The sequence below is a fragment of the Nicotiana attenuata genome, chromosome 7 (assembly GCF_001879085.1).
Source record: "Nicotiana attenuata strain UT chromosome 7, NIATTr2, whole genome shotgun sequence".
Classification (NCBI taxonomy): domain Eukaryota; kingdom Viridiplantae; phylum Streptophyta; class Magnoliopsida; order Solanales; family Solanaceae; genus Nicotiana; species Nicotiana attenuata.
The window spans coordinates 39,743,912-39,767,348 of NC_031995.1; positions in this window are offsets into that span (position 1 = coordinate 39,743,912).

Consider the following 23,437-nt stretch of genomic DNA (forward strand, 5'->3'; position numbering starts at 1 on the left):
AAAACTACACAATCAGTAGTCTTCTTGTAAAATAGAGAGTAACTATGCATGGAATGGCTATAGCCTTTAGAGTATAGGGCTTCAGTAAGCTTAGCATACCACTGTCTGCTGGCTTGCTTCAAGCCATAAAATGATTTGTTCAATCTGCAAACTAGTCCAGAAGAGGAGACTCTAAGACTTTGGGGCAGGTTCATGTAGACCTTCTCATGCAAATCTCCATGAAGGAAAGCATTGTTCACATCCAACTGAAAGAGCTCACGGTTCTTCTTGGCAGCAGTAGCAACTAAGGCTCTAAAAATAGTCATTTTTACTATTGGAGAAAAGGTTTATATATAGTCAACTCCTGCCATCTGCGTATATCCTTTCACAACTAATCTATATCTCTCTACACTTTCATCTGTTTTATGTTTGATCTTGTATACCCGCTTGTAGCCTGTGGCTTTCTTTCCAGCAGGTAATGGAACCAATGTCCATGTGTTATTTGCATGAAGTGCTTCAAATTCTTGTGTCATGGCATGTTGCCAGGCAGGATTGCGTGCTGCTTCTTCATATGAAAAGGTCTCCCTGTCATTACATATACTTCTCACAACCTGCTGGCTATCAGGACTCAAGACATCCTGAGTAATGTGACTATTTTGGGTAAAAACGGCATTGAGATAGAAAGGTGAGTTAGTCTGAGTGACTTCATCATTCTGAGGTTATTTCAGATTTGGAACAGAACATACATATTTAGACAAGTAAGATGGAACTTTAGATACTCTACTAGATACTCTCTGATTGGGTTTTAGTGTCGAAGGAGATGGCTGATTAATTCTTGAAGTAATTGGAGATGTTATTTGTGGTGAAGTGGTGTTAGAGATAGGAGATGAGTGTATGGTGTGATTAGGTGACATAGGAATTGATAAATGCATAGTGTGATTAGGTGACATTGAGATAGGTGTAACAGAAACATCTCTTTAAGGAGTTGTGACACTTTGAGTAGGATAAGAGGGAAATACATTAGAGTGGTCATGATGTGTAGCAGTATGAGGCAAGGAAGAATGGGGAACTGAAACTGATGGAAGAGAGAAAGGAAAGATGGACTCATGAAAAATAACATCTCTAGATAAACAGATTTTCTTGGTAGTTAGACCTAACACTTTGTACCCCTTGACACCAAAGGATAACCTACAAATACATGTGGAGAAGCCCTTGGCTCAAACTTGTCTCTGTGAGGTTTAAGAATAGTTGGATAGTACAGACAACCAAAACTTCTTAAGTGTGAGTAATTTGGTTTCTTTCCATACAACAATTCAAAAGGACATTTGTTCTTTAAAGCTACAGTGGGAAATTGATTTATGAGAAAAGTTGCTATAAGTACACATTCTCCCCAATACTTCAAAGGAAGTTTGGCTTGAAATAGCAAGGCTCTGGCAGTCTCTAATAGGTATTTATTCTTTTTTTCTACTATGCCATTTTGTTGGGGTGTATAAGGACAGGTTCTTTGGTGTTCAATTCCTTTGGACTGAAAGAATAAGGTGGCTTCACTACTAGTAAATTCCAAACCATTGTGTGATCTGATGCACTTTACACTGGTAGTAAATTGTGTCTCAACCATAGATATGAAACTTCTAAGAGTGTGTAATGCATTTCTTTTACAACTGAGTAGACGAGTCTAAGTGGATCTACTAAAAGAAAGTATTTTACAACTATCATGAGTGGGTACATGATAAAGGTCCCCACAAATCAACATGTTAGAGGTCAAATATAGCAGTGGTGTTTGTAACTTTAAGGGAAAATAAAGTCTAGTTTGTCTGGCCATAGGGCATGTAGACCAAAGAAAATGTTGTTTTGATGCAAAAGTCACTGGTATATTAGACATTCCTTTCATCTTCCAAAAAGGTATATGCCCAAGTCTATAGTGCCATAACTGATTTGTGTCACTTGCATCAATTGAAAACGAGTCACAATCATAAACCCTATTTATTTTATTCCAGGTGAAAGTATTTACAATAGAAGACGGAGACACAGTATTTACAGTAGAACAAGGGTGGCAGGGATGGGAAGGACACTGAATATTTTTAGGAGGACAAGAATGAGAAAAACAATGTGTTGCACTATCATGACTGTTTCTCATGGAGAAAGAGGAAATTGCACTCTTCTTTGCTACAACAGAACTTCCTTTGTTTAAGTAATCTGAGCAGAGAAGATACAACCTATTATGAACCTTACCAATCTCTAGAGGCCTCTTCAAGAAGGGGCGTGCAGGATACAGCATGTGTTAGAGAAAGAAGCTAGACATTTGAGATGTACTGTTAATGAACTGATTGAGATAAGATTGTATTTGAAATAAGGAAAAAATATGACTCTATATAAAACTAATTCAGGTGTAAGAGTCACAGTTCCCACTTGTGTTACTTTGACTTTGTAACCATTTGGTAGTTTCACGAGTAAAGGATAGGGTAGGACAATTATATTCGGTAGGTGTGTCTTGTTAAAGGTCATGCGGTGTGAAGCTGCTGAGTCTAGAATTCATTAGTCAGCCTTTGCTTGAAAGCACTTGCATGAGAGTTTGTCAAAATCTATAGAAGAAGTGCAAGTCACAATACCTGCAAAGTTTCCTGCAAAGTTTACTATTCCATTGGCTACATTTGTATTGCTTGAAGTATCTCCAGCATCATCACTTTGGAAATGTTGTAGCAACCTCACTACTTGGTCATATTGCTCCTTTGAAAGATTCATATTTTGGTTACTGTGACTTCCCTGATGCTCCAGATCCTCCTTGGTTTCTCATTGCATCTAGCGGCATGCCTTGTACACCAGTTACATCATTTACTGCAATACTCTTTCCATTGTTATTCTTGGGATATTGATTGTGATTTTTGGCATTCAAATTATGTGTTTTGGGCTCCTTGTCGATTGAAGTGTTGTGGATATCCATGAAGTTTGAATCATTTGCCTTTGGTGTGTCCTGGTCTTTTGCAAAAGTCACAAAAGGGCCTGGGTCTGGTGCTGTTTACTGAGTAATTTGTCCTGAATCCTATTGGGATTGTTGTGCCAGCATTCATTGTAGTGGATTCAAAATTTAGTTGATTTCTTGGTCGAAACTCTCTTTGTTTCTCCTCTTGCACCAGAAGTGCAAAGGCTTGTGCCATTGAAGGCAAGGAATTCATCATCAGTATGTTCCCTCGAACTATAGTATAAACCTCATTCAAACCCATCCGAAATTGTATCAATCTTCCGTCCTGTTCAACTTTGTGCATGTCTTCCTTTGCACCACAGGTGCACTGACAGCTACAGAAGGATTTCTATACTGAGATTAGTTAACTCTTCCCATAGTTTTTTCATTTTGGTGTAATATCCAGTAATGTCGAGTACTCCTACTCAAATCATTAGTTGCCTTTTGGATATGGTATAATTTTGCCCCATTTATTTGATCATAATGATCTTCAAGTTCTCTCCACTAATTCAACAACACTATTCACATTCTCTACACTATCTGCAGTTTCTTTAGCAAGTGAATTCAAAATCCATGAAGTTACCATATCGTCACATCTCTCTCATTGTCTAAAATTTATCGACTTAGAATTAGGTTTTTTACATTCCCTAGTGATGAAACCTAATTTGTTCTTAATAGAGAGGGCCCTCAATACACCTCTCCTCCATGAATGATATCGTAGCCCAACAAAAGGAACTGGAACTAAAACCAGTCCAGGACTGTTAGAAGGATGAAAATAAAGCGGACTACATACATCGATTGCCAATTAGATCTCTGTTGTTGTCGCAGTCGTAAATTCTATATTTGGGTCGTCTACCGCCATGATTAGTTTAGCTCAAAGCAGAAAATGAAAGAGAAGAAACGCCGATTGAAGGAGTGAATGAAGCTGCAGAGACCCTTAATTGAATGAGTGTAGCTTCGATTTTTTGTTCCCTTGAGAATTTATATCGCACCAAAATGAACCCTAATTTTGAGCACGAAGAATGCAATACCCTGCGCGATTCAATTCTGTGGATCAATTTAGTCGTGATAACTGCTTTGATACCATGTCAAGCTTTGGAATTCAAGCTTATAAAGCTTCGCAGCTACAATGGAGGAAGCAGCTAGAAGCTTCCAGAATATCGACTGAAGAAAGGCGAAACATAGGGGGAGTCTCTAATTGAGAAAAGTGAAACTCAAACTCAATTATGTTGCACAGTTGTTCTTATATACAATGAGCACTGATTGAGCACTAAGCTAACTAACTAATCCGAAAAGGAAAGCTAATAGACAACTAAGCATTAACTAACAACTAACAATAACTGACTAAAGCAACAATGATAACTAACTACTGAATAAGTACAATTCTAGTCTTAATAATTTTATTATCTCATAGAACAACAGATAAATTAACTCATAATTGATACATATTTTGATGGGTTTATAGTACCTTAGCTTCATGTTTTGATGTTCTAACAAACTTACTGTCAAAAAACCAGATAAGGAACCTGATACATTTGGTATACAATTCAACAACCGGACTCAAGCTTTTGTGAGTTGCTATGACTTCAAAAGATAAAGAATCAACACAAGGACCTGATCCCTATGGGTTTCCCTGACAACAGTACGAAGTCAACTCTCTACAGCTGGAAAGTGACTGCCTGCACTGAACACGAAGATAGTGCAGCACAGTGCACCAGTTACTTCTCATTGGGAGGACCTTGTACCAACCAAGTGACTACATCATTCAAGTGATGTCATACAAGTTGTATAAACAATAAACATTACAGAAAAACATTACTTGAACACTTGAGAATTTATTCAAGCATTCCAAGCATCTGACAATCAAGCATTAAATTCTCAAGTGCATCAACGACAAAGTACAACACCACTACGGACCAGTTCCTATAACAAGTCTGTTGTATGTCCTTTGTTGAGTTGTAACTTTGTAATTTTTCTTCATTGAAATTCCTACTTTGCTTATCTAGAAGCTTTAATTAGGAACCCTTTGTAATCCATAAACCCTTAGTGTTTGTATCGTGACTAGAGTTAGTTATGAGTTGAAGTCTTTGTAATAGGTGTATTGCAAAGTGGCTTGTAATAGGTGTATTACACGTTAGTGAGGGATTAAGAGTTTAATTCCTAGGTTGCATAGGTTGTAATCTAAAGATTGATCATTGTGAAGTTGAAATCTTACCAGTGTAGGTCGTGGTTTTTTGATCTCCTTGAGCAGGGATTTTTTCACGTAAAAGTTCCCTGTTCCATTTACTTACTGTTGCATTAGACTTATATGTGGAAACCTATATTGGACCTGGTCTCTATATAGTTTGGTGGACTCATATATTCTATCAATTGGTATTAGAGCGGGTTCTATCAGGTTAACACCCAGAAATGATCCTCATGACTGCTCCACCAAACTTCGAAGAGGGTCAGTCTACCTACAGACCACCCAGGTTCAATGGCCAATATTATGGATGGTGGAAGACAAGGATACATGACTTTGTCATGGCTGAAGATTTAGAGTTGTGGGATGTTATATGTGATGGTCCTTATATCCCTACAAAAAAGGTCGGAGATCTTGCTGTGACAGTGGCTCAGACGAGGAAAGAATACAAAGATGCTGACAAGAAGGCTGTGGAGAAAATTTTTCGTGCCAAGCAAAATTTTGGTGTGTGGTATAGGTCCTAATGAATACAACATGATTTCAGCTTGCCAATCTGCCAAAGAGATACGGGAAGCTTTACAAACAACACACAAAGGAACTACTCAAGTAAAGTAATATAAGATTGACATGCTCACCACTGAGTATGAGCTCTTCAGAATGAAGGACGATGTATCCATTCAAGACATGCACACTCGATTCACTTCCATCATAAATGAGCTACACTCGTTTGGTGAAATCATTCCTAGGAACAAGCTCGTGAGGAAATTTCTTAGTGTTTTGCCCAGTTGGTGGGAGAGTAAAGTGAATGCCATTAGGATTTGCAGGCGCTGACTATAGATGAGCTGATTGGGAATCTGAAAACCTATGAAATGAAGAAGAAGAAGGACATTGAAAGAAGAGAACCAAAGAAGGAAAAAAAACCTGGTACTCAAGGAAGAAAATAATGACTCAAGTGGCGAGGATAGTGACATGGCCTACTTAACCAGAAGGTTTCAGAAAATGGTTTGAAGGAATGGAGGTATACCAAAGAGGGGTAGTCCCAACAAGCGAAACAATTACGACCTCTGTCATAAGTGTGGAAAGCCAGGGCATTTCATCAAAGATTTTCCTCTCCTGAAGCAAGAAAACTTCAAACAAAACTCTGAAAAAGCAGCCAAGAGGAACCCGGTTCCTGATAAACACTTTAAAATAAAGAACGCCACAGACAATGTTATGAAGTAAGCTCTTGCAGCATGGGGATATTCTTCCAGCGAGTCTGAAGAAGAAGATGATGTAGGCGACAGCTCAATGATGGCAGTTGAAAGTGAAGCAAATGAGTATGACTCAATATTTGCTTTGATGGCTCAATCAGATGATGCTGAAGACGATGACAATGATGAGATAAATTTTTGGGATGTTCAGAGAAATCTGAAGTCCTACTCTTCTAAAAAAAACTCATGTCATTAGCTAATGTGTTAATTGATACTTACCATAGTCTTGTAAATGATAAGGAAGCCTTAAATATGGAGTTAGGAGATGCTGGGAATACTAGAGATGACTTGGTAGTTTGTATGGTTGATTTGAAGGAAACCATAAATAATCTGGAAAATAAAAAGGAGGTTCTAACTGAGAAAATCACTAGTGTAGAACTTGAAAGAGATGATCTGATTGTAGTAGTAGTTGACCTAAAAGAAACCATTAAGAATTACAGTAAAGAAAAAGATGCCTTAGTGGAGAAAGTAGCTGTTATTCAGCAGTAAAGATATGACCTCTTAATGGTGATTGTAGACTTAAAGGAAACAATAGAGGAACTCAAAGCTGAATGTAGGCCTGTGAATTTTGAAAAAGGAAAAGAAGTGGCTAGTGAGGCACATATTAAACTTGAAAATGAGTTAAATGTTGTAAAAACTAGTTTGTGTGCTGAACTTGAGAAAAATAGACAACTTCAAGTTAGAATTGGAAAGAGTAAAAAGTGATCTTGAGAAGTCTCTTAAGTGGACCTGGTCCTCAGATGCTATTACTGCCATGTACGTTAACAATGGTGGAAATAGGCATGGAGTAGGGTTTCAAAGGGAGAGAACTCCTTATCACCCTCATAGCAAGTACGTCACTGTGCCTGATAATTGGTTATGTACCCACTGTGGGAACAATGGGCATTTCAAGGAAAATTGCCAAGCCAGAGTTCAGTCTCTTCAGAAAAACAAAGTTTTTGCTGAAAGAGGAATAGGTGCCACCCATAAAAAGGGCATGTTACCTGCATGGACTAGAAGATCACTTATTCATCCCTTTCCTTATTACAAGGGACCCAAACTTGTTTGGGTTCCTAAATCTAACCCTTGATTTCCTTGTGCAGGGAATAGTGAAAGGAAGCACTCAACAATGGTTCATGGACAGTGGCTACTCAAAGCACATGACTGGGAATACAATGAACTTTCTTTCACTAAAAGCTCAGCAAGGAGGGAGTGTATCCTTTGGAAATAGAAAAAAGGGGTACATTCTAGGTGTTGAAAAAATTGGAAAATCACTCACTCACTCAATGTGTACTATGTCAATGGTCTTAAGTAAAGTCACTTGAGTGTTTCTCAAATATGTGATAAAGGAAACAAAGTTGAGTTCATGTCAAAGATATGCACACTTACAAATCTAGTAACTGGTGAAGTGGTACTTGTGGCCAAAAGATACAAGAACATCTACGTTGTTGATTTCGAGTCCCTACAAAGCGATGATCTGAGCTTCCTGAAACCAGTTAATGATGATGCTGAATTGTGGCACATAAGTCTGGGGCATGAAAGCTTCTCTTTACTGAACAAGCTGGTTGAGAAGGACCTGGTTCGTGGTCTGCCCAAGTCAAAGTTCAATGAGCACAAAGTTTGTGATGCCTGCGCTAGAGGAAAGCATGTGAAATCCTCATTCAAGCCAAAGAAGGATGTCAGCACCTCAAAACCACCTGATCTCCTTCATATGGATTTATGTGGTCCTATGAGAGTGCCAAGTAGGGAAGGAAAAAGATACATTTTTGTGATAGTGCATGACTATTCCAGATTCACTTGGACTCTGTTCTTTAACAAAAGATGAGACCTTTGAACTTTTTGTAGCCTTTGTGAAGAAAATTCAAGTGAAGATGGAATCAAAAGTAGCATCCATTAGATCAGATCATGGAACAGAATTTGACAATGCTAAGTTTGACGAATTCTGCAACGAGAATGGCATCACCCCACAACTTCTCAGCCCCAAGAACTCCACAGCAAAATGGAGTTGTGGAAAAGAAGAATAGAACCCTTGAAGAAATGGCAAGAACAATGCTGATCGATAGTGGGATTGCTATGAACTTCTAGGCTGAAGCTATCAACACTGCCTGCTACTTGGTGAATAGGTACATGATCAGGTCTCTCTTGAAGAAAACTCCCTATGAGTTGCTGAATGGAAGGAAGACCAAATGTTATGTTCTCAACAATGGAAAGGATCGGCTTAGAAAATTTGATGTCAAGAGTGATGAAGGAATTTTTCTGGGGTACTCTTCTCAAAGTAAATCCTTCAAGGTATACAACAAGCGGACTCAGTGTGTTGAGGAGAGTTTACACGTAATATTTGGCGAGTCCTATCTCTCCTGTGAGAAGAGAAAGAAGGATGATCAAGATGAAGAGCCTCTACTGGTTCCAAGAGAGGTCATTGATATGGAAAATGGAAAGGCAGATTTGATGAGTCAAGTGAAGGAGATAGGTGAAGACAATGCAATCACTTCCTCATCAGCCGGAGAGGAACCGGGTACTACAATTACAACCACTGAAGCTGAAGAAAGAGTGGTTGATGTAGTTCAAAGTACTCTACAGGTAGCTTAAAGAATGATACAAGGGAACCAGTCAGACTTACCCCGCTCCTCTACTTATGAAATTCAAGTGCCCAACTGGAAACACAAAAGATCACATCCTCTCGACAACATAATTACTCCTCCAGATTCAGGAGTCCAAACCAAATCAAAAGACAAAAATTCACTTGTCTTCTCAGCATTTCTCTCCCAAATAGAGCCCAAGAACATTAAGGAAGCCTTAAAAGATGCAGACTAGATCACATCCACACAAGATGAGCTGCATCAATTCGAAAGGAACAAAGTATAGCACCTGGTACCTAGACCCTCAGATCGGACCATCATAGGGACCAGTTGGGTATTCAGGAACAAGCTTGATGAACAAGGAAACACTATAAGGAACAAGGCAAGGCTAGTGGTCCAAGGCTGCAATCAGGAGAAAGGAATTGATTATGATGAGATTTTTGCTCCGGTTGCTCGTATGGAAGCTATCAGAATCCTCATTGCCTTTGCATCACATATGGAATTCACTCTATTCCAAATGGATGTCAAAAGTGCATTTTTAAAATGGTTTCCTCAAGGAAGAATTCAATGTAAAGAAACCTCCAGGTTTTGAATGTCATGAACACCCTGAATATGTGTTCAAATTGGACAAGGCACTGTATGGGTTGACGCAGGCTCCTCGAGCTTGGTATGAGAGGTTGTCAAAGTTTCTCTTAGAAAATTGTTTTGCAAGAGGAAAAATTGACAACACTTTGTTTCTGAAGAAACGAGGGAGGAACCTACTCATTGTTCAAGTATATGTTGATGATATTATTTTTGGGTCAACAGTTGATTCACTATGTGAGAAATTCGCAAAACTCATGGGAAGTATGTTTGAGATGAGCATGATGGGTGAGTTGAATTTCTTCTTGGGTCTTCAAGTGGAGCAGTCCACAAAGGGAATATTCATTAGTCAGCAGAAGCATATTAAAGAGATTCTAAAGAGGTTTGACATGGAAGCATCAATAGTGATTGACACTCCCATTGTCACTGCTACTCGACTTGACATGGACGAATCTGGCTCTTCTGTGAATCAAACAATGTATAGAGACATTATTGGATCTCTCCTCTATCTTACTGCAAGCAGGACATATACTGTTTTTAGTGTGGGACTATGTGCAATGTTTCGGTCAAACCCCAAGGAATCTCATCTGAAGGATGCCAAAAGAATCCTGAGATATCTTAAGGGAACACATGACCTAGTTCTGTACTGCCCTTCAGGTGATAATTTTAATATTATTGGGTATGCTAATGCTGATTATGCAGGTTATCTAGTTAATAGGAAAAGCACATCTGGAATGGCTCACTTCTTGGGTTCATGTCTTATTTCATGGGACACAAGAAAGTAAAATTCAGTAGCTCTTTCAACAGCTGAAGCGGAATATGTTGCTGCAGCCTCCTGTTGTGCTCAGCTTCTATGGATCAAACAGCAGTTGTAAAACTTTGGAGTGTACACTGATTGTGTACCTTTTCTATGTGATAACACAAGTGCACTCAACATGGCCAAAAATCCAGTCCAGCACAAAAGAACCAAGCACATTGATGTGAGACATCATTCTCAGAGACAATGTGGAAAAGGGGCATATCTGTATAATGTTTTGCACCACAGAAGACCAAATTGTAGATATCTTCACCAAAGCCCTAAGCAGAGAACACTTTAAGAGAAACATGTTAGCACTAGGGCTAATAAAGCCTAATTGAGAACCTGATTCCTACCATATAGCTATGAAAATCACATACAGGTAAAATTAGCTAAAGTGTTTTCCGGCCAAGTCTAACTCACTTCTATACCATTACAGGTAGACACACATGATGATTATAGAAGCTGCTGAGGAAATGCATGAGCAGTAAAAGAAGGTTGAGCATTTTTTAAAGACCGGTTAGGAACCTGGTTCTTGTGCCATAGGTTAGTAGTCTTTTGCTTTTCTCATACATATCTAAAAAGAAAAGAAAACTAATGCCACATCATCAACTTTTTCAGACCATATATGTCACACCTTTTCGTTCAAATCCTTTCATTTCCCTCTGAAACATTGCATCTTCCCACAAACCCATTTCAGAACCCGTTTCTCTTTCCTTCATAATTTCCATTCACCTCATTATAACCCTCTCACTCCCAAAAAAAAATTTGAACGACCATCTTTGTCCTCCTTAGTCACTCCAGAACTTTCAAGCTAACTCCTCTACCATGGATGAGGATCAAACAATCCCTCCTACCACTTAAGAGAAAAAGCTCAAGTCTTCTCCTGTAGAAAAAACACCAGTCATACCTTATTCCACCGCTGTTCAAATAGAAAACCATAAACCAATTTCTCCGTCACCCTCTATCCCTCTCTCTACTCCCTCTTACTCTACTCCTCCTCTAAGTCTTGAGAACTCAGACAATCCTAAGAATGAAAGCTTCTCTCCCTTGTTGCCTGAGACTCTCAAAGAACAAAGTAAAGATGACATTCCAGTTCCAGTGGAAAAGAATAAGTCTCCACCGGCAGAAAAAACTTCATCGATCAGTCTTGAAAGTGCTTAGGGTTCTAAGGAAAACTCTGATCAGTCTACATGTACTCCTATCTCTTCTGTTGTTGCTCCTATGGAACCTCAAGAGAGGGATTCCATAGAAAATACATTGGCTATTGCTGCTGAGGGAATTATTGGGAAGGAAAATTCTACCATTCCTGAGTCTCAGGGGGAAGAGACCCACTCCTTGGTAGGAGAAGGAGCAATGGTGCTTTTTGAACAACCTGTACCAAAAGAGGCTACTGGGACCCCTCTTGATGAACCTGACCCCTCTCCTGAGGAAACAAGTTGCCACACCTCCTTTTACATACACCCGTAAGGGTATATAAGGAGGTTTTTCCAACTTAAAGTGACAATTGAAACAGGATTATTTATTTAAAATTCAGAGTCGCCACTTGGGATAATTTATGGTGTCCCAAGTCACCGGTTTAAATCCCGAATCGAGGAAAAGATTGACTCTGTTTTACAGTCCACGAACACAGAAATCCGGGTAAGGAATTCTGTTAACCCGGGAGAAGGTGTTAGGCATTACCGAGTTCCGTGGTTCTAGCACGGTCGCTCAACTGTTATTATTGGCCTAATTATCTGATTTTAAAATACTTTTAAGCCTATGTACACTTTTTAACTTTAAACTGCTTTTAATTATTTTAAGGAAGATTTCAACGTCATCTAAAACACGTCTTTGGACCACGCTATATGAAATGCACCTGCAGTTCGAGACTCACTTTATTTAACGTTGTTAAGATTTGGATTTGGGTCACATGAAATGCACACCCGAGTTTAGGAAAGTAATTTTTAAAATAGCGCGCCTAAAGCAACTATGCACTTTCAACTTTGCGAGGGCCATGAAAATTCGACTAAATGGCATGCCTCAATTTCTAAGGATTCAGATATTCAAGATCAATTAAATGAGGGCCGTGCATTTTGAGATTTTATTTGGCACGACACACCTCGATATCAATTTTAAAGGTAATTCAAAACTAAGCTTTTAAGGGCCATGGATTATCTAATTTTCGCTTATGGCACACCTCGAATCTAAATTCAAAAGGAGGTTAATTGATTAAAGAAAAGCTTAAAGGAATTTCCTGTTACCTCTTAACATCAAGAATTGTATGAACAAATTAAAATTCAAATACGCTACAAACTAAATTCGCCATCCAACGTAAACAGCAAACAATGCACAAACTTGAGATTTGCGATATGGAAAATGGCATCAAGGTAATCACACATTCAAACTCCTAGCCTTTGTTTTAAATGAACAAGTAAAGCCAGGTTATTATACAACAATCACAACTTCTGCCCCAGTTTCTTTGCTTGGGGACATTTGGATTTTTACTTTGATGGGACCGAACCGTGAGGCTGCCTACGTATCCTTAAAAGGAATCAGGTCGAACGTAGTTCATGTCATAGAAATTAATCTGTTGTTGTGATTTCTCTTTTCTTTTTCTTCCTCTTTCTCTTCTTTTTTTTTTCTTTCTTCCTTTTCTCTTTTTGTTGTTTTGTTGTTGTTTTTTTCTTTTTCTTCTCTTTTTCTCTTCTTTTTTTTTCTTTTCTTCTTCCTTTTTCATTCTCTCTCTTTTCATTCTTTTCTTTTCTCTTTTTCCTTTACTTATATTTCACGCTTGTGCTTCTGATCTTTGGTACTGATTCCGAAAGAGGGGTATGAAAGAAAATAAATAAGGCTCAAAGGGGTAACGAAGGATAAGGTGTTTAGATAGCAGAACAAAATGCCTTCGTCATTCCAATCTTCACAACATGCCAAGTACCAACAACACGATTAAACAAACCAAAGAAAACATTCGTAACATCTTTTGATTGGGCCAGACTTAACAACCATATCCACACATTCGCCTTCTACATCTGTTAAATACAAAGCACCATTGGACAACACTCTCACTCTTATTACCACGAACGGCCCCTGCCAATTTGGGCAAACTTGCCTTTAGCTTCAATCTGATGCAGCATGATGCATTTTAATAGTATTTCTTTATGCTCTATCTACCCCAATTTCACATGGTTCGGGCTTCAAATGATCTCAAAGTGTCCAAATCTATTCTTATTTCCCTCAAGTGCCCATATCATTTTCAAAATTGTTTCAATGCTTCATGAATAAACTAACTTTTAAGACCGGGTCTAGAATTTTGCATGCATGTCATGTCATTAGAACCAGCATTAGACAAAAGACAAAACGAAAGGATAGAAAAGAACTAAACAAAGAAAATGACTAGAAATAACAAAAGACCGGAATTTGCATTAGACAGACGGTGAAACGGTTCGAATAACAAAACAAGCAAAACAAATTGGGGTACAACCCTGGAACAAAACTAGGTAACACTAACTGAGTTGCTACGACTAAAGGAACTAGGCAAAATAAAAGGATAGAAGGGTTTGATTCACAAGACAATATCCGGATTACAACCCCGAAATAACCCAGACAACAGAAATGACAACAAAATAAACCACCAAAACTCCTCCCTGGCTAACCAAGAAAAGAGCGTCTTTCCAATTACCAAGCACGACATCTTAGCCACTGAGTTTCGCATTAATATTGCCAAGACCATTACCAACTTCAACATTATCAACTTTAATTAACAAGTTCCCAAGAGGATTCGCATGCTCCCTGTCACTGTCATTGACCACAACTACCCCTTCTTGAATCATTCTTTCTATTTCCCTTTTCAAAGAGAGACAATCTTCAATGCTATGCCCCTGGACATTAGAGTGGTACATGCATCGAACAGCAGGATCAAAGCCTTTTGCATATGGGTCTAGAGTGTAGGTGAGGAGCGGCTCAATCAGGCCAGAATGATTTAACTTTTCAAACAAACTTGTGTAGGATTCTCTGATGGGCGTGAAATTCTCTTTTTGCCTTTGTTTCCTTCCATGCCTCAGTTTTCTAGGATTGTTGGATGCTTGAAAATGCTGTGAAGGCACACGAGAATTTTGGGATGTTGGTGCTCGCCCTAGGGAGTGACTTGGTAGTTGGACAGATGGCCGGATGTTGTTCGGCGGATAATACTGGGGTGGCTTATGTGGAGTTTGGGGATGCTCACGGGGTCAGTATTGTGGCTGAAAGCACTTAGCAAGAACGACCAGCGGACCCTGTCGTTGGCGGAGGGAGTGACCTAGTGGTTGGACATATAACCGCTCATTGTTCAGAGGATAATGCTGAGGTGGATTATGTGGAGCTCGGGGACAGGTTTGGGGTTGGAGCTGAGGTTGAAGACGCTTGGCAAGAACGACCACTGGACCCTGTCGTCGGGGGGGCTCAGCGATATCTTTTCTATCAATGGGAGGACTATCCCATGCAACTTGTTCATTCCATCTAAGCCAAAAATCCTTAAAACTTTCCTTGGGTTTCTTTTCCATCTGAGATATGGAGGAGCGGCCTGGGACAATGTCTATATTGTACTAAAAGCGCTGCACAAAATCTTGAGCCATGTCACCCAATGTATGCCACTTCCCGACATCTTGATGATTATGCCATTCCAAAGCTGCCCCAGTCAGGCTCTCACTGAAATACGCCATCAACAAATCATCTTTCTCGCCAACACTTCTCATTTCACGGCAATAACCCCTCAGATGGGCTACCAGATCTTCACCCCCATCATACAAGTTAAACTTTGGAACTTTAAACCCCGCAAGCAGGAGAACGTCAGGGAACATACACAATTCGTTAGAAGATGTGTTAACCTGGTCTCCCTCTACGCCTTTCAGCTTCATGGATATCTCATCTCGCCCTACTTTTCCTGTAACCTTTACATTTTCAGCATGAAGCTCATCCAGAGGGCTCTTATTGTATGAATCAAGAACCTTGTGGGCGACCTTTGAGGGGTAATATTGGGCATCACAAACCTTGAGTGGGTATTCATTGTTGGGGGTAGTGGATATGACAGGAGGGCAATTTTAGGGAGAGGTAATTGGAGGGAGAGTGATGGAGATACTGGGGTGGTTGGGAAGTGCCAAAACTTGGAAAAAGGTAGCATCTAAGAAGCCAGGTGGTGGCGAGGGTGGTGCCTTCCCATTCATCCAGGCTTGATACATGTCCACCATGTGTTGTCTTAACATTCTCGCCTCATTAGCCAAACCAGTGTTCTGTTCAACCAACTGCTTTCGGGTGATGCACCCGTATCAACCAACCCAGTTCTGTCGTTGTCTGCCATTGCCTTTTGAGTTTATGTTGTAGAGAAGAGTTACCACTTCAAAAACCACAAACCAACCACCCTTCTGCTATGAAGATGTCAAAAGGGAACAAAATGGGGTCATCTTGTTAGCGTTAGGGCATTTAACAGCAAAAATATCACATTGCGTGGAATGCACCTAGCAACAATTAATGGTTCTAGAATGACTTCGAGGGTCGTAAGGTCACTTGGCATCATCCCAATTTGTCCATTTGAATCTTCTCTTTTCTTTTCTTTCCTCGCACTTCTTAGCTCGCTCATTTTCTTCCCCCTTTTTCTTTCTGATTATCACTCTTTTTCTTCCTTCTCATTTCTCACCTCCCATAATTTCACCAACTTTTCTTTCTTTTTCTCTCTTTTTCCTTTTTTTTCTTTTCTTTTTCTTTTTCTTTTAATAATAAAAAAATGATTCGATCGAACCCTATGTAGGTTGCGTACGTATCATGACCCCGCATGAATCAGATCTTTGCGTAGTTCTGGAAGAACGGGAATAAAGTAAACAAACCGACATTCTCCCTTTTTTTTTTCTTTTTCACCTTAATGACTACTCTGATGAGAAAAGAGAAATAAAAGAAGCAAATTTTTAAAATTTTCTAGACTTAATGTTCTATAACCTATTCCAAACTCAAGCTTAACGAGCATATATTTTTGCTTCCTTTTTTCTTTTTTAAACAAACACTCTATGGGAAATTATTAAGGAAAAACCCTAGAAGAGAAAAATATTTTTTGATTCTTCTTTTTTTTAGGAAGAAAATCTAAAGAATAAACCACAGGAAAATATTTTGAATTTTCATTTGATATCCTGATGCAAGATTTTGAAACAAGCAATGAAAAAGATAAAACAAAATATTTTTTCTTCTATGTACAATGTACAATATCCTAAATTTCTAATGAAAATAAAAAGAATTTTTTTTTTATTTTTCACTAATTTTCCCAAGAAACACCTCAAAAGAAAATCTTTTTGGATTTTGGAATTAATACCTTAAAGAAGCTTTTAAAGAGGTACTAAAAGAAACTTCTCTTTTTTTGTGAATTTTGGTCCTAATATAGTAGAGGAAACATAAAAATAATTTTTATTTTGATATTAATTGCTTAAAGGAAAAACAATCTCAAAGGAAATTTTTTTTCTTTTCTATTTCTAGAATTAGTATTCTAAAGAGAACTTCTAACGGAAATATAAAAACACAAAATAAGAAATACAATAACAAAAGACTCGACAAACTTAACTAGACTATGACAAACTCTAACATCACCTAAAATGCTCGACATTACTGTACAAAACTAGAGGGTAAAAGATGATATAAAAAAGAACAACAGACTAAAACATAAAGAGAATCTCCTCAAGCAAACTCCTGAAGTGGTCCTGATTGGATGGTCCTGGGGCGTCTGCCATGCTCATACTCCGATAAATAGACCCATACCTGTATGAGAAAACTTTAACCAACACTATGTGAGATAATAACACTCCCTATTAGACACATGCAAGACATGATTGAGACTATTTTTGCAAAATAACTTATTTGGCCAAAAGGTGGCTAGAAGTGCAAAATTTGGCTAAGACCTCGCAAAGACAAGAACCTAAGATTTACTAGGAAGACCGGACCCTATGTGGGTTGCCTACGTATCACGCCCCGAAAGACGAGAATCTGGTATGCGTAGTTTAGGCAGATTGGATACGGTCAAGAAATTAAAAAAAATAACTAATTTAGAGAAAATATATTTTTTTATCTTTTCCTTGAAAATGATGAAACATGCAAAATCTTTCTGGATTTTCTTTCTTTTTCCTTTTTTTTTTGATTTTTGGAAAATGATGAAAAAGTGCAAAATCTCTTTTTTTTCTTTCGTAATTGGGCCCAACTCGCTTTATCTTCACATTTCATCCTCTCTCTTTTTTTCATTTTCTTTTTCATTGGCCCTCAACTATCATTGGTCAGCCAAATGACCCTTTCCCCTTGAATAAATGCAACATGTAGCACATAGGATGCATCAGGATGGTCTGTTATTTTGGGTACACCTATCCTAGACGGACCCAACCCCTGTGTTGAGTCCCCTAAGTCAAGTGCACATGATGCAAACAAACGTTCCTACTAGGGATCCGGCATGAGGCTGAGTTTTTCTAGGTTTAAAAACCTAGGTTTATTTGTTCTAGACCTGGCTTACCCGAGCGGACGCTCGAGCCGGGGGGGGGGGGGGCAGCGTACCGGGAATACAGAAGCTTCACCGGCTTTGCAACTTGTCCGAACCTCATTCCAAAATGGGATAAGACTCTAGACAGAAGAGAAGTCACACAAAGTGCACCCTTCTTCTTGATTTAGAAGACTCAGAGAGAGGAAGGGTTTTGTAGCAGTTTATATACAGTTCACGGAATATCAAAGCGGTAAAAGCAACACTTAGCACATTAGGCCCAAACATGTAACAAAATCAGATAATAAATAAAGCCAAATATAACAATTTATCTAAGCTCGACTACTGAACCCTGAACCAGAGATTCTGGGTTCTTCTCCCCAGCGGAGTCGCCAGAGCTGTCACACCTCATTTTTCCTCCACCCGTAAGGGTATATAAGGAGTTTTTTCCAACTTAAAGTGACAATCGAAACGGGATTATTTATTTAAAATTCAGAGTCGCCACTTGGGATAATTTATGGTGTCCCAAGTCACCGGTTTAAATCCCGAATCGAGGAAAAGATTGACTCTGTTTTACAGTCCGCGAACACAGAAATCCGGGTAAGAAATTCTGTTAACCCGGGAGAAGGTGTTAGGCATTCCCGAGTTTCGTGGTTCTAGCACGATCGCTCAACTGTTATTATTGGTCTAATTATCTGATTTTAAAACACTTTTAAGCCTATGTGCACTTTTTAACTTTAAACCGCTTTTAATTATTTTAAGGAAGATTTCAACGTCATCTAAAACACGTCTTTGGACCACGCCACATGAAATACACCCGCAATCCGAGACTCATTTTATTTAATGTTGTTAAGATTTGGATTTGGGTCACACGAAATGCACACCCGAGTTCAGGAAGGTAATTTTTAAAATAGCGCGCCTAAAGCAACTACGCACTTTCAAATTTGCAAGGGCCATGAAAATTCGACTAAATGACACGCCTCGATTTCTAAGGATTTAGATATTCAAGATCAATTAAATGAGGGCCGTGCATTTTGAGATTTTATTTGGCACGGCACACCTCGATTCCAATTTTAAAGGGAATTCAAAACTAAGCTTTTGAGGGCCATGGATTATCTAATTTTCGCTTATGGCACACCTCGAATCTAATTTCAAAAGGAGGTTAATTGATTAAAGAAAAGCTTAAAGGGATTTCCCGTTACCTCTTAACATCAAGAATTGTAATTAAAATTCAAATACACTACAAACTAAATCCGCCATCCGGCATAAACATCAAACAATGCACAAACTTGAGATTTGCGATATGGAAAATGGCATCAAGGTAATCACACATTCAAACTCCTTGCCTCTGTTTTAAATGAACAAGTAAAGCCAGGTTATGATAGCTCAATCAAAGATAGATTCTGAAAGTACAAGAGGGGGGGGGGGGGTGAATTGTCACTAATTGAAATTAATCGTTATTGAGTTGACTTAAAACATTAGTAGTCGACTAAATATGGAAATCTTGCAGATATAACAGTTTGAGGTAATATGGAGAAAGTAAATGCAGAAACTAAAGACACCAGAAATTTTATACTGGTTCGGATTTAATGTGAATCCTAGTCCAGTCCCCTTGGGTTGCAAGGGATTTCTCTTCAAGCAAATAAGTTTTCTTTCGAGTACAGATGTGATGTATATCGCTCAGATTCTCTAGCACTCGTTTGATACAATGCCTCACCAGTTGTATGCCCTCTTTCTATCCCTGACTTATTACACAGAAGATCTATGTAGGCTACTATGCTTGTTTGCAGTAGAATGAAGAGAGTTATTTTGGTTCGATCAAAGTATGCTAAGGATTATGTTACACGGTACATTTATACAAAGATGAATGGTGAAGGCTCGTCAACCCAAGGGTTTTGATCCTTGGAAAGAATTGATTCTTTCCAAGAATAAGGAACTATCCGTTGTTTCTCTTGAGATCTTTTCCTTCGGCAGAAAATGGAATTAACAAGATTTCTCCTTGATTGTTGGACCTTCCAAACTTGACCACTGACCGGATCTTCTAGCCTTTATTATTCTCCCGTGATTTCGCCAATCAGAGATCACTTCGAATCTTCACTTCGTTATGGCTGATTTGATTTCCCAGATTCCCAGAGCTAATCCTGATTTGCTGATATAGATTTGTAGCTTTCCTTTTACACCGTGCGTTCTATAGGTGGCTTCCCTTGTGAGATATTTCCTTCCTTGTTCGACACAGCCATTTCACTAGTTCTTCTTTACTTCTTTGAACTCCTGCACATGTATATTAATTGCATCATTAAAATATGATCTAACAATATTCCCCTTTTTGATGATGCAAAAATAATATACGTAGATGTAAGGAAGTAAACAGTTGACTTCCCTGTTTGTGACTAGCCGACTTGGCTCCCCCTCAATGTGTGTATTCAACTGGACTTAGTATCCCCCTCAATGTGTGCACTCGACTTGTACCTGTATCCTGTATAGTTGACTTGTTCCTGTGCAATACATATAAAGTCTATGCATGTAGCATAGTCGACTTAACCTGTTCAAAGAATAAAGAGTACCATCTATGCATGTAGCATAGTCGACTTGAACCTGCACAAAGAGGTCTATGCATAATCAACTTGAACCTGCACAGATTGTCATAATAGTCCAAAGAGATATACATATACATTCTCCCCCTTTTTGACATCAGCAAAGAGGGATTAGTAAGCAAAAAAAAACTATCCACACAGGCAAGAAAACATCCAAGGGCACAACCCAAAACAAAGCCAAAACAAGTTTGAAACAAAAATTGTCTGTAAAACACATCCACACTAGCGACGCAGGAAGTAAGTAAGAGTGTTGCAGATCGCCTCCTTCAACTGTTCAAACCTGGTGTTTGCAGCAACGCTCATTCCATCTAGCCTGTCATGAACCTCCTTGAAGGCTTTAACCGCATTCTCCCTTACCCTTTGCACAGCCACTCTGATTTTAGACACATCAGACCCAGTTTCCTTTGAAATAGCATGAATAGCACCCACAGTCGACTGAGTAGCAGACAGGAGAGTTTTGATGTCTAAGAGTTGGGAGTCAATGGAGCTTAGCTTCTTACTTAGGTCAGAACTAATAAGAGGTGGCGGAACAGCAAATGAAGGCTTGGAATCCAGAGGGGTCTATTTTGCTTCACTCTCACCCTTCTTAACCCAGGCACCCTTGACACTCATATACCCCATATTAGAGAAAGCTCTAGAATTGTAGGACTTGGAAACACAGACAAAAGGGTAGTTAGAAAGAGGGATTTGATGGGCTTCCAGAATGTGGGTAATGGCCATACCAAAAGGTAAACTGGTGGGATCTGCAGCACTCTCAATCATAAAATTTATGACCTAGGAGGACAGCTTGAGTTTGAATTTGGTGATGAGACAATAGACAAAGAAAGTGTCCCTTTGAGAGAAGGTGGAGAAGGAACCAGTTCTGGGGAGAAGAGTGGTTGCAACAATGTGGGTGAGAACCCGAGTTTCAAAACTTACATCACTAGGCCCCAATTGATTTGGAAGGGTTTCAGAGGGATTTTCAGCAATGCACTGTTTGGCCTGGTCAAAGGAAATTTCAAAGTCCTCAGGCCAAACATTTTTAAAGAGAGTGGGGAAACCAGTGCAACGACAGAGAAAAATAGAATCGAACAGGGCACAGTCAAGAACAATGCGTTTACCAAGGATAACAGTTTCAAGCTTATCAGGTTTACTAGAGCAAAGATTAGCATAAAACATACGGACTAAACGCTCATACACTTTAGGCGGAGAAATGGAGAGAAATTTTTCCCACCCTTGATACACAAAGAGATCCTTTACCTTACAGTTGAGGGCCTCCATATCGTCAAGATCCACAATTCTACCATGGGCGATGGGCTTATCCTTGAGAGAGATAAAAGAATCCCTATTTGGGGTATCCCAAAAATTTAGGTGGAATCGAGAGAAGCAGAGAAATCGAATTTTGATTTCTTTGGAGTGGAAGAGACAGGAAGATCCTCCATGGGACGCTTACCAGAGGCTTTTTCTCCTAAGAGTTGAGAGTGTTCAGAGAACGCTCCTTGAGAAGAGGCGAAGCCCTCAGAATGATCATACCCTAGGTCTACTTGCTCAGGAGGCGCTAAAGAGGGTTTTGCCTTAGAACGAGTGCTCTTTCTGGTGGAGGCGGAGGGGTTTTTGGAGGTTTTAGCCATGGGAGAAGAGAGGGTTTTCACAAACTGAAGAGAGAGGATGGAGATGAGAGTGACCCGAAAAGGCTTAACTTAAAGTAAGAAAGATTTGACGGTTGAGTACAAAAAGGAAAGAGTGTCAGATGAAACGATGTGATGATTGGCTTTCCATCTTCGACTGCGAACTGATGTGAAACAGAATAAAAAAGAGAGGGAAGGAATTGAAAGCGTAATTAATGCACTGAAAAGTAGTAATTATGACAAGTTTTTTGAAAAAGAACAATTAGGTCCTAAGAGTTTTTTGAAAACCAAATTATCCCAAGTAATTTTCTCAAAAGGCAAAATCTTTCTTCCAACAAAGGTTTAGTAAAAATATCAGCTAATTGGGTAGAAGTGCCAACAAAAGCTAATTCTATGTCACCCTTACGAACATGATCTCTAATAAAATGATGCTTAATGTCAATATGCTTTGATCTAGAGTGATGCACAAGATTTTTTGAAAGACAAATTGCACTTGAATTATCACAAAAGATTTGTATAGGTTTAAAAGAAAGTTCATAGTCACCCAATTGATGAGACATCCATAGGAGTTGTGCACAACATTGACCAATGGCAATATACTCAGCTTCAGTAGTGGACAAGGCGACTGATGCTTGCTTTTCACTGTTCCAGGATATTAAAGCCTTTCCTAGTAATTGACAAGTGCTACTCGTGCTTTTACTATCTTCCTTATCACCTTCTAAATCTACATTTGAGAAACCTTCTAATTTAAACGAGTTAGAGCGAGGATACCATAATCCATGAGATACTGTGCCAATGAGATATCGAATAATTCTTTTTACAGCAGTCAGATGTGACTCCTTGGGAGCCGACTGAAACCTGGCACATTTACAAACGCTGAACATTATATCTGGTCGACTTGCAGTCAGATATAGTAGTGATCCAATCATTCCTCTGTATTTGGTTTCATCAACTGGAGTACCCTGTTCATCCTTATCCAAATTTGTAGCCGGACTCATAGGCGTGCCAATTGATTTTGCATTGCTCATACCAAATTTCTGGATCAGCTCCTTTGTATATTTAGTCTGACAAATGAAGGTTCCTTCTTCGGTTTGTTGAATTTGAAGCCCAAGAAAAAATGTGAGTTCACCCATCATGCTCATTTCGAACTCGCTTTGTATGAGGTTTGCAAATTCCTTGCACATAAGAGAGTTAGCACTACCAAAGATAATGTCATCAACATAAATTTGAATGATAAGATTACCTTTTGTTGATCGTTTAATGAATAGAGTAGTATCAATTTTACCTCTAGTAAACCCATGATCAACAAGGAAAGTACTTAGCCTGTCATACCAGGCACGTGGAGCCTGTTTTAGTCCATATAGGGCCTTAGTAAGCTTGTACACATGATATGGGAATTTTGAGTCTTCAAAACCTGGAGGTTGTTTTACATAAACTTCCTCTTCGATGAATCCATTCAGAAAAGCGCTTTTGA